The sequence below is a fragment of the Dama dama genome, chromosome 20, assembly GCF_033118175.1.
Source record: "Dama dama isolate Ldn47 chromosome 20, ASM3311817v1, whole genome shotgun sequence".
Lineage (NCBI taxonomy): Eukaryota > Metazoa > Chordata > Mammalia > Artiodactyla > Cervidae > Dama > Dama dama.
In genome coordinates this window covers 117501560-117513706 of record NC_083700.1, presented here as the reverse complement: position 1 = coordinate 117513706, position 12147 = coordinate 117501560, and positions in this window count along the sequence as shown.

Genomic DNA, 12147 nt, shown 5'->3' with positions numbered 1-12147 from the left:
ACCGAGTCAATAGGGATCCACTAAATAAGCCCCGGATTCCATGACAACAGCCAAGTCAATGAATGCATAACTTTTTGAAGTAGAACCGAAACCAAATGAAACAAAACCACCAGGCAGGAAAGGCAAGTCGTGGAACTGCTCTGGCAGCTTAAAAGTCAGAGGGAGGGAGGGAGGGGGAGAGAGAGAGGCAGAGAGAGAGAGAGAGACAGACAGAGAGAGAGACAGAGAGAGAGAGAGAAACGGAGAGGTAGAGAGAGAGAGAGAGAGCGCGCGCACATGTGCATATACGCATGTACATATGTATACGGACACATATTCGCATCTATATATACGTGCACACATGCGTATAAACAAGTACGTACGAAGGGCATGCATGCTCACGTACACGCATGTGTCTGTGCGTGCACGTATATGCCTAGGCATTTAAAGTGTGCATGTATGCTTGCGTGTATATACGTATGCACAGGCATCTATACACATACGTACACGGATATGCACGCGCATGAATACACATGCTCATATGTGCCTATACATAGATATACACACCTACATTGAAATAAACACGGGCGTGTAAACGCATATAGATGCACACGTGTGTGTGCGTGTGTGTGCGTGTGATGTATACGCACAGGTGTGTGTGTGTGTACGCATGTGCGGACACGTACGTGCATGCTTACATATGCGCACATATCCGCCTGTGTATATGCACACGTGTATGTACACGCGTATGCATACATATGTACGCATACCTAGACGTCTACATGTAGCGTATATACGTCCACACAGACGTACGGCTGTATATGTGTATACATATACACACATGTATGTGTAAGTGAACATACACGCATATACGTAGGTACAGTTGCAAGTGTGTGTATAGAGTGCATATACACAGATTGATGTGCATAGATGCACACACACGCGTATACGCATATGCATACGCGCGTATGTATACATACACGTACGTATTAGTCATCGTACATGTGCCTATGTGCATACATACGCATGTGTCTGCGTAGATGTCTACGTGCGCGCGTGTGTGTATACATATAGGCGTCAGACAACTGAACCTCCAAAAGAGAAACAATCCCCGATGAGCGAAGTCGGCAGGAGGCCCGAACAGACACCTTCATTCAAAATAAAGGTAGAACAGACAGACACTCAGAAGCACAAGGTAGAAAACAAATCAATGGCGGGGCTGGGCTGGGCTGGGGCTGCTGGGGGTGGGGGCGGGCTCACGGAAGCACCCCGGGGCGTTTATCTGGACAACGATAACTTGGAGGGGAAAGGCCCAGGAGCTGGACTCGCAATCGCGACAGCAAGTTTGAAACATCAAAAGACAGTGGCTCCTGATCGATGGAATGCGTCTTTCCTGCAGCTGAGAAAAGTGTTGACGGACTCAGAGATATCAGAGCTCATCACCTGGCACCTCACAGAGAGAGAAACCCCATCACTAGGGAAACGAGTCCTGGGATCCCTCAGGACACTCCACCAAAGATTCCCCATCCGACCCAACCCGGCAACTCCACGGAGTGCCTACGGCGGGGACCAAGAAGATATGCGCGTGTGTATGTGTGGTATCGACACCTATACCTAGGTAGACATCCGTACAAACAGAATGATAGAACTCTCTGTCTGTGTGCCTACACCTGTATCTATTCAGGTGCGCGTGTGCGCACGCGCATGCAGACACACACACACACACACACACACACACACACACACACCACACCACACCCACCACACCCACCCACCCCCCCCCCACACACACACAAATGGGACTCAACCACCAGAAGGGAATAAAATCTCACAGTCTGCAGGAACTTGGAGAGATCTTTAGAAAGGCTATTATGCTAAATGAAGCACCTCAGATCAGTCGTTTCCATGCAGAATCTACCAAAGGATACACCGTGAACAGAACAGAACAAATCAGAAGCAGGCTCATAGATACCGTAAAGGAACACATGGGTGGTGGCCAGAGGAGGGAGGGGGTGACGCGGTGGCGTGGGTGGGTGGGGAGGGGGAGAGAATGAGTGAGTGCCACTGGTGACGGAGACAGACGAAGCGGTGCAGCCTTCCACGGATGAAATCAATGAGTCACCGGCACGTCATGACACCAAATGCCATCTGCCGTGACACCAAGTGGTGACGGACAGTCACTCACGAGATGTATCCTGGTGATCGCTGTGTCCTTCCTGCGCTACACTGAAACATCGTCTGTACACCTGAAAATTAATGGGGGAACAACAACAGCAACAAAAACAAAACAAGGAAAGAAGGAAGGGAGGGAGGGAGGGAGGGAGGAAGGAAGGCAGGCAAAAGAAAACGTTGTCAGTCAGTTAGACGTCAATTTGAGAAGAGTGGGACTGAGAGGGGTGGGGGAGAGAAACTAGGGTGAGGAGGAGGAGGAACAGGAGCAGGAGCAGGAGGAGGAGGAGGAAGAAAAGGACCAAGTGCCTTGAGGGGGAGAGGGAGATAAAGGATCCAAAGAGTGGACAGGACGGTCAGGTCAGTGCCATAGGGAAAGGAAACGAAGCCAAGGAACACATTCCCAACGGTGGTTTTCTTCAGTCCAAGATCAAGATGTGTATCAAGATGTGCTATCGCACAGTGTCCTTCCTCCAGCACAGAGGGACACACAGGCCTCACTTGGCGAGGCAGTTCAGGATAACCCTGAACGCTGAAGCTGAAAAAAGAAGCCGTCACGTTCATCCATGGCTGAAAAGTACCATGGTCCTACGACATGACATTCAAAAATCCTACCAAACCATTGAAAGACTCTCTCACTCACTCGCCATTAAAAATGTAGAGAACAGAAAAGGAGCGAAACGATGGTGGGTGGGTGGATGGATGGGTGGATGGATGGATTTCCATGATAGTCTGATTATGGAACACACTGACAGAAAAGCATCCGATTCACTTCTGTAAAGAATCTGTCTTGCCTTCCCGGCCTGGTGTCTTTCGTATGTCTGGATGATTCCCTCCCCCACCCCCACTCCCAGCTTTAAGGTCAGCCTCCAAAACGAAGCCCTGTGTGCTCTCAAGGTCCCGCCGGAACTCTCTCTTCGGAGCGCCCTTCTGAAGGGGGACGTTTTCACCCACGTCATCGCCCTGAGACAGCTTCAGCCTGTCCCTCCCCTCCCCCCACCGCCGCCTGCCTCCCTCCTGCTCCTCTTCCTCCTCCTCTTCCTCCTCCTCTGAACTCTTGGGCTTCTCCTCTCACTGGCCTCTCATCCCACACGGTGGCAGTGTCGGCCCAGGTATGCTCAGGTGTTTCCTAACCGCATCCAAGTGGACTTCCACTGTTTCTCGGCTGCGTCGTTCTGGGACCATTTCTTCCTGGCCTTTTCCACGGGTGGGGGAGACCTGGACGGGCCGGGCCCAGGCGGGGCGGGGGTGGGGGTGAGGGAGCGTGCATGTGGGGGGAAGGGTGGGGGCAGAGAGGAGGAGGAGGAGGAGGCCGGGGGGGGGGGGGGGGGGGAAGGGGGGGGGAGGGGGAACACAACTCCCCAGTGCCAGTGCGTGCCTATGGCCTGGAAAACAGATCACACGCCAGGCTAGCTCCGAAAAAGGGGATCGGTCATGAGACCGACCGGGCACGTGTGTTCTTTGCAGAGTCCCTGCAGATCGAACAGGCAGGGGCAAATTTTGGGCTTCCCACAGTTAGAACTGTTCAGCCATTGTAGAAACAGGCGTCGTCTGAAACACCGGGGTTAGGCTCTCGGCGCGATGTCCACAAGCCGTGGCCATTGAAATGTGTGCACACTGGAGCCGCCATGCAGAGGGAGATCTCATCCGGCTCCATGTGTTCTTCCAGTGAATAGGCCGGGATCTCAGGAAGAACAGACATCCAGAGAGTTGAGTGAATCTGACCGTCACGCTTTCAGAATTCAAGTGAACTAGAAAGGAGGTTCACTCACATGTGAGTTTGTCTTTCCATAGGCTGAATCCTCTCTTTGAGCAGATTAGGGTTCCGGGGGCAAAATGGAGCAGAGAGGACAGAGAGTTCCCTTAGGTCCCCTGCTCCTCCCGCAACGGCCTTAGGAACATCCTGCCCCAGAGGAGTGTGCCGGCCACAACCCACACGGAGACGTCAGTGTCAGTCATCCTCGTCCAGAGTCCCCCGTCTGCCCTCGCCTTCATGCCTGCCTGGCATTGTCCATTCTATAGGTTTGTATCGAACCTGCCCGGAGCCCAGTGGCATCTTCCCTGATCGGGGATCGATCGAAAACACCCCTGTCCCCTGCCTCATCGGCAGGTGGATTCTTAACCACTGGACCACCAGGCAGGGAAGTCCCTTCACAGCCTTCTAAAATCATCTACCCTGAAACATGAAATATTGTCATCCGAATCATTGGACCATCACGACTGAAATGAAGGAAAATATGTTCGTTAAAGAAAGCCTCAACTCCTCAGTGCTTGCCTTAGAACCACAAAGGCATCTCTCTCTCTCTCTCTCTCTCTCTCTCTCTGTCTCTCTGTCTCTCTCTGTCTCTCTCTCTCTCTGTCTCTCTGTCTCTCTCTGTCTCTCTCTCTGTCTCTCTCTCTCTCTCTCTCTCTCTCTCTCTCTCTCTCTCTCTCTCTCTCTCACACACGCTCCATAGTCCGAAGGAAACCAACTTCTGTGTTTATCCATCCCACTTGTTGTGTCTGTTGTGCCTTCGCTAGTCAAAGAAGCTGATCTAATGTGGAATCCGATGTCTTCTTCTCTAGGACACTTCGAAAAGGAGCAAGAGTGCCAGTTTGTGAGAACCGAAGGCCAAACCGGCGTGATGTAACCCGGCGATGTGTGTGGTCAGAGGCCCATCTAGATTCGCACTCCAGTTCACGGAGGGGAGCGGTGGGAACAGGAGTGTGGACCCTTCCCACTCCCCCACTGAACATCTGTCCCGTGGAAGGGGTATAGGAACCTCATGACCTGACCCACGTGGTGAACAGTCGCCAAAGACAAAGAATTCCTACAGCCAGACGTTTGCAACCACGAACCCTGTCCCTCCATCACCTGACCTTTCAGAATGCTACGTGGAACCCTTTCAAGAAGCTTGGGGCAGAAAAAAAAAAAAAAAAAAAGAAGCAGCAGCAGCAGCAGCTGGGGGCTTGGAGGTATGGACCCCTGAATTCTCCTCGCTCGGCCCTCCCTGCAAGAAAACGTTGTGTGCTTGCCTGCGCCCCACATGCCAACTTTTCGGGGGATCGGACCTCCCAGGGTGCCCCTGCACCAGGCACCCTGCCTGCGTGCGACATCCCAAGAGATCCTATGGAGAAACATCTCCGGCCACTCACATGACATCTGCATCGCTGGCAAGTGACCCTTCAGACCTCCACATAGATACGTGAGCACAAACGCTCCTTCACAATCTGGGACACCTCGTAGGCTGTGTGAGCTCCTCTGGTTCAGCACTCCCTCGACTTGGCTGTGGTTTTGGTTCTGTTCTGCTCTGTTCTGTGTTTGCTTTCTGACCCGCGTGATCTCTCTGGATAGGGCACCCCCAATCAAAGCGAAAATAAATCGAGTCTGTGTGAATACTATTCATGCATCAAGCGGGGATATCAACGACCTCTATGTGGATCCATAAAAATGGCCGTGTGGTGTTCAGGAGGCAGGATCGACTGGCACTTCCAGAGGCAGACAGCCGGATTCGTCCGCTTGTGCTCTTGGAGGCGTCTCCACTGCTCTAAGCTGATTCCTTCGACCTCTGTGTCCCCCGGGGACAGACACCTGCGACCCAGGAGCTCTGCCACTGACGTTTCCTGCTGGCTCCCCGGGGCCGGAGGGGTCAGGCTCCCCGGGGTGTGTGTGATCAGCCGTGAGGGGGCCGCTGCCCCTCCGCCAGCATCCCCTTGCCACGCACCCTCCCGGGAGTAGAAGAGCACGCAGGCGCTCTGGCTCAGGGCAGCACTCTCGTCACAGGCGCTCACCTTGGCATCGTCCATCTTATACCACTGGCCGTTGCCCGCTCGCATGTAAGAAAAGTACTGTCCTCGCTCACAGCTCCACCCAGAGTGCACCAGCACGGCATAGAGCACGTAGCCCAGTGGCCTGCCTTCCGCTCAGACGTGTAGGGCTGCAGGTCGAGGCACTGGGGAGAGCGCACTTCCTGAGCCCTTTGGCCCCGCTCACCTGTGTGAACCGCTTCAGCACCAGCACCAGGACCTGGGAGGTGCTGTGCAAAGTCAACCTCTTGGTGGCAGGCACCTTCCGGAGACAAACGCCACAGTCATATGCGTTTTCAGCGTCCAGCTTCTCGGGCTTCAGCAGCTCTCTCAGAGCTTGCTCCACACTCTGAGCCGCCGTGATATCCAGACTGATGTCCAGGTACGGATCGAACGTGTCACAGACTCCTAGGCTGTGGATACACTGGATCTGAGTCCTCCAAGTCCCGCCAAAGATCTGACGGATGAGGGTGGTGTCCTCGGATGGATGGCCCGACAGCTGAGATGCACTCAAGCACCCTTGCTGCATGGTATTCAGAGTGAATATCAGAAACTCGTGGGCATCTTCTTGCTGGTGTCTTTCGAAGCCCGCCAGCAGGTCCTTGCGGGGCCGGATCACCTCTCCCGGCTGAAGGAGGGCTCGGGTCACGTGAGCTCGCACGGCACAGAGCGTGCAGGAGGTGCTGGCCGGACAGAGGGTGGCGTGCTGCTGGGACACCATCCAGCTGGCCAGGGGCGGCGTGTGGCTCAGACACTGCAGCGCTGCATTCACGTAGCAGGTATTCCCCAGAATATGAAGCCCAGCCCAGACCCTCCACGGCCCCCTCCAATTCAGGGCGACTTGGTGGCCAGGCACCAGCCCTGCTGACCCATGAGCGAAGTCACACCCCTGGGGCCGGCCGACCGCCGGCCACGGCCCCTCACGGACACAGGGTTCCCAAAGGGTTTCCACACCCGCGGCACTGGGCCGACAACCTTGCCCTCCGGGGAAGACGTTGAAGGGAGAAGGACATTCACCTCCCCCGTGCGCAGAAGCAGCCCCCGGGTCTCTGCAAACAAGGCCCACGAGTCTTTCCGTCTCCTACCTGCCTCTGCACAACGAAGCCTCCTTCCCTCAGAGGGTGCTTCTCTGAGAAAGGGCCTGGGCCCCGCCCCCTCGGGCCTTTCATGGCTTTCCCACGGCCCCACCCCCGCACGCGCAACATCCTCATTGGCTGAGGCGTCCCAGGGCGTGCTCACTCCCACTCCCGACATTCCACCACCGACACTTTTCTCCGGGAATTCCCCATGACGAACCCCCGCACGTACTTCCGATCTGGCCCTGGACCAAAGGGCTCAGGATGCAAATGAATCCCGGGGCCTTTGGCCTTCCAGACTTGCCTGCTAGACAGTCACTGCAGGGCTTCCAAGTTCAGCACACACATGTGGGCTGGGGAGGAATTCCGTGGGCTCGCCCTTCAGGTCCTAACACACTTGTGGAAAGACATGTCTGCCCACCTACCCTCTCTCCTTGAGGGCTCTCCCCACCCCAGTCCCCTGCCTGAGGACAACCCCTCCCCGGACAACAAGAAACCCTTGCCTCAACTTTGCTCTCGACTGAGGTCCACTCCAATTTCTATGGTTTCTCACAAGCCACTCTTCTAGCGTTCAGGGTCCTGGCACCAAAACATGCCGCGACTGTGGCACATATGCTTCTCTCCCTTCAGGGCCGTTGGTTATGGTCCAAAGCGAGCTCCTTCAGAAAGCCACAGGCTCGCTGAAACTTTCGATTCATTTCTTCAGCTCCTTTCCAACCTTAGTTGTCTTCTTTATTATTTGCTTCTTTTTTTTGGGGGGGGGGTGTATTCGTTCATTTATTATTGGTTATTGTTTTTGTATTGTCTGTTCATTTTATTTATTTATTTATTTATTTGCTTGATCTTATTCTCTGTTTCTACCTTAAATACACTAGTTGACTTTTAGAGTCATCTTTCCAATGTAGGGGCTCAAAACGCACTATAACTTAAGGTATAAAGAGATTTCCCTCCTGGAAGAGGATGACTGTTGGTTTCCTTCTTGGCGTGTGACATGTATGTTTGTTTGCTCTGCCGACCTGGATATTGTGCTTGCCTTCCAACACTACGGGCGTTCCACAGTCCATGGGTTTCCCATAGCTGATGTGGTGATTCCTTTGATCCTTACTAGGAAAAGACGGTCGTGACCCCATTTTCTTCCTTAGCCTATTGCACCCCTCCCACCTCCCGCTGCCCCATCCCATCCCAGGACCCTACTGCTTTGTGCTTTATGACGCACGTGCTCACACACTTGCTGTCCTTTTGCCTCCTTCCTATGGCACAGAGAAGCCAGATCAGCCAGTATTTGTCTCTCTTTTGCACGGATTTCCCCCAGCATCAGGCGACATTCCCCTTCCCTCTGCCACGCCATTCCAATCACTGCTTTCTCCTTCTTCTCCTTCTTCAACTTCTTCAACTCCTTCTCCTTTTCTTTCTCCTTCTTCTTCTTCGTCGTCTTCTTCTTCTTCCTCTTCTTCAGAGGGTGTATATGGGGCAAGCAGTAAGTTCATTTGAGGCGAAGGGGCAGAGGAAGACTGGTGGGGATACTGAGGGCGGCCTGTGGGTGGCTCGACTTCCTCGTCCAGGGCACGCTTGTTCGTGTTCTTGGGCAAAGGTACTGCTCATCATTCTTTTTCCTCTCTGCGTGTGGTGGGCACGGTGCTTTGTAGGTAACCGTGCGGGGGGGAAGAAGCCAGCAGAACGTGCTCTGTTCCTTGCCAAGCCGACTAGCGCGGTCAGGAGCCACAGTTGTCCCTCTAGGTCCAAGATGCTAAATCGCTAATTCCAGATCCACCGTTTAATGGAGGGTTTGGGGTTTGAAGCCGGCAACCAAGAGAAAGAAAGAAACCGCAAGAGGGGATTGATAAGGGTCCTCGGGCGCCCCTCCACCAGGTCACGGGATCATGAGGCAGGCGGGAAAGCAGCTAGGAGAGGACAGTTTCCCCACCGGCCCAGACACTTCAGAGGCCGGCCGCGTCTCATGGCGTCCACCCGCTTTTGTCCGGGGCCAAGCTGGACGAGACAACTGACTGACAGGTAGGATGGGCAGACTCGGATGTCCAGTTGTCTTGCTCTCCCAATCTAGGGCGGGCTTGGGTCTTTCCTCAGTGCGGGGAGGACCTTTGCTTTCAGAAAGCAATGGTTGCATGACCCATCTCCACTTAGGCCCCTGTGCCATGCTGGTGGAGAAGTTTCTTTGGGACTCCATGGGTCGCCTTTCTCCCCTTGGCCTTCGTGTTGGTGCCTGTGGTGCTGCTGGTGATGCTCGTGGCACGGTGAATCACTTGTCCCGTTTGGCACTTGGAGGTTCTGCAGCAGTCTCCTTGCACCGGAAATGGAGCCCAGGCAACTCTGTGCACGAGTGTCCCGCCGGTGACAAACACATCCCTGCGTCATTCCTGCCGGAGGTCCCTTTCCCAAGTAGCACTACACCTCCCAAGGACATTCCACATATAGAGCCTGTTCGCCCATCTTCTCCCCGGACCCTGCTCGACGTGTGGGGCGTTTTTGAGAGCCTGACGAGCCAGAAGGAGATGATTCACGGACGTGCACCCCCTCCTCACTGCCCCCCGGAGGGCTCAGGAGATCGTCTCCTTGCTCCGTTGGCTGTGGGCATACTGCGAGGCGTCACCCTGCCGCATCACTCACCATAGGCCAGCGGTAAGGCCAGAGAATGCAGACCGGGAAAGAAAGGCAAACCATCATCCAAAGTCCCGTCCAGAGAGGACTCTCCCACCCCCGCAGAACTGCGAGGCCCTCGGATCGTGCTCAAACGCGGTCACGCACCCCATCCTCCCCAGGAACTTCCCAGCAGAGACAGCCCTCGAGAGCTCGGCTGCTCAGCGTGATCCAGGTGAACACCGTGGCCCCGGGCACACTGCAGGCCCCGCCTTTTTCCAGGAGGCTGCACCAGCCACACCGCCGAGAGGAACTCGCTCGTCGCCGGAACACTTGGTGGGTCACACAGGGCGTGCCGCACGAAGAGTGTGCCTGGGCGTCTGCATGCATGTGCCTCAGAGCCTACCTACCGCCACAGCCCCAGAGATGGCCGCGGCGTCTTGTTCTTCCTCTTGGTCTCTCAGGCCCTCCCGCTGGCACAAGGGCCATTGCCAACGCTCGTGAGGCCCGGAGGCGGGCTGTCCGTTCTGGGACGGCCGAGCCGGTCGTGCTCCTGTTCTGGCAGCTTGCCGTTTCTCCCTTCTCCGTGGTTGGACTGGTGAATCACGACTGCTCCGGCAGGCAGAGCTGACTGGATCTTCCGGAGGTCGAAGGCCGGCTTCGGCCGCTTGTGCTCTTGGAGGCGTCTCCACTGCTCTAAGCTGATTCCTTCGACCTCTGTGTCCCCCGGGGACACGTGCGACTCAGGAGCTCTGCCGCTGGCGGCTCCCGCAGGCTCCCCGGGGCCGGAAGGATCAGGCTCCCCGGGGTGAGTGGGGTCAGCCGTGAGGGGGGCCGCTGCCCCTCCCCCAGCTCCCCCTTGCCACGCACCCTCCCGGGAGTAGAAGAGCACGTAGGCGCTCTGGCTCAGGGCAGCACTCTCGTCACAGGCGCTCACCTTGGCATCGTCCATCTTATACCACTGGCCGTTGCCCGCTCGCACGTAAGAAAAGGAGTGTCCTCGCTCACAGCTCCACCCGGAGTGCACCAGCACGGCATAGAGCACGTAGCCCAGTGGCCTGCCTTCCGCTCAGACGTGTAGGGCTGCAGGTCGAGGCACTGGGGAGAGCGCACTTCCTGAGCCCTTTTGGCCCCGCTCACCTGTGTGAACCGCTTCAGCACCAGCACCAGGACCTGGGACGTGCTGTGCAAAGTCAACCTCTTGGTGGCAGGCACCTTCCGGGGACAAACGCCACTGTCATAGGCGTTTTCAGCGTCCAGCTTCTCGGGCTTCAGCAGCTCTCTCAGAGCTTGCTCCACACTCTGAGCCGCCGTGATATCCAGACTGATGTCCAGGTAAGGATCGAACGTGTCCGAGACTCCGAGGCTGTGGACACACTGGATCTGAGTCCTCCAAGTCCCGCCAAAGATCTGACGGATGAGGGTGGTGTCCTCGGAGGGATGGCCCGACAGCTGAGATGCACTCAAGCACCCTTGCTGCATGGTATTCAGAGTGAATATCAGAAACTCGTGGGCATCTTCCTGCTGGTGTCTTTCGAAGCCCGCCAGCAGGTCCTTGCGGGGCCGGATCACCTCTCCCGGCTGAAGGAGGGCTCGGGTCACGTGAGCTCGCACGGCACAGAGCGTGCAGGAGGTGCTGGCCGGACAGAGGGTGGCGTGCTGCTGGGACACCATCCAGCTGGCCAGGGGCGGCGTGTGGCTCAGACACTGCAGCGCTGCATTCACGTAGCAGGTATTCCCCAGAATATGAAGCCCAGCCCAGACCCTCCACGGCCCCCTCCAATTCAGGGCGACTTGGTGGCCAGGCACCAGCCCTGCTGACCCATGAGCGAAGTCACCCCTCTGGGGCCGCCCGACCGCCGGCCACGGCCCCTCACGGACACAGGGTTCCCAAAGGGTTTCCACACCCGCGGCACTGGGCCGACAACCTTGCCCTCCGGGGAAGACGTTGAAGGGAGAAGGACATTCACCTCCCCCGTGCGCAGAAGCAGCCCCCGGGTCTCTGCAAACAAGGCCCACGAGTCTTTCCGTCTCCTACCTGCCTCTGCACAATGAAGCCTCCTTCCCTCAGAGGGTGCTTCTCTGAGAAAGGGCCTGGGCCCCGCCCCCTCGGGCCTTTCATGGCTTTCCCACGGCCCCACCCCCGCACGCGCAACATCCTCATTGGCTGAGGCGTCCCAGGGCGTGCTCACTCCCACTCCCGACATTCCACCACCGACACTTTTCTCCGGGAATTCCCCATGACGAACCCCCGCACGTACTTCCGATCTGGCCCTGGACCAAAGGGCTCAGGATGCAAATGAATCCCGGGGCCTTTGGCCTTCCAGACTTGCCTGCTAGACAGTCACTGCAGGGCTTCCAAGTTTAGCACACACATGTGGGCTGGGGAGGAATTCCGTGGGCTCGCCCTTCAGGTCCTAACACACTTGTGGAAAGACATGTCTGCCCACCTACCCTCTCTCCTTGAGGGCTCTCCCCACCCCAGTCCCCTGCCTGAGGACAACCCCTCCCCAGAGAACAAGAAACCCTTGCCTCAACTTTG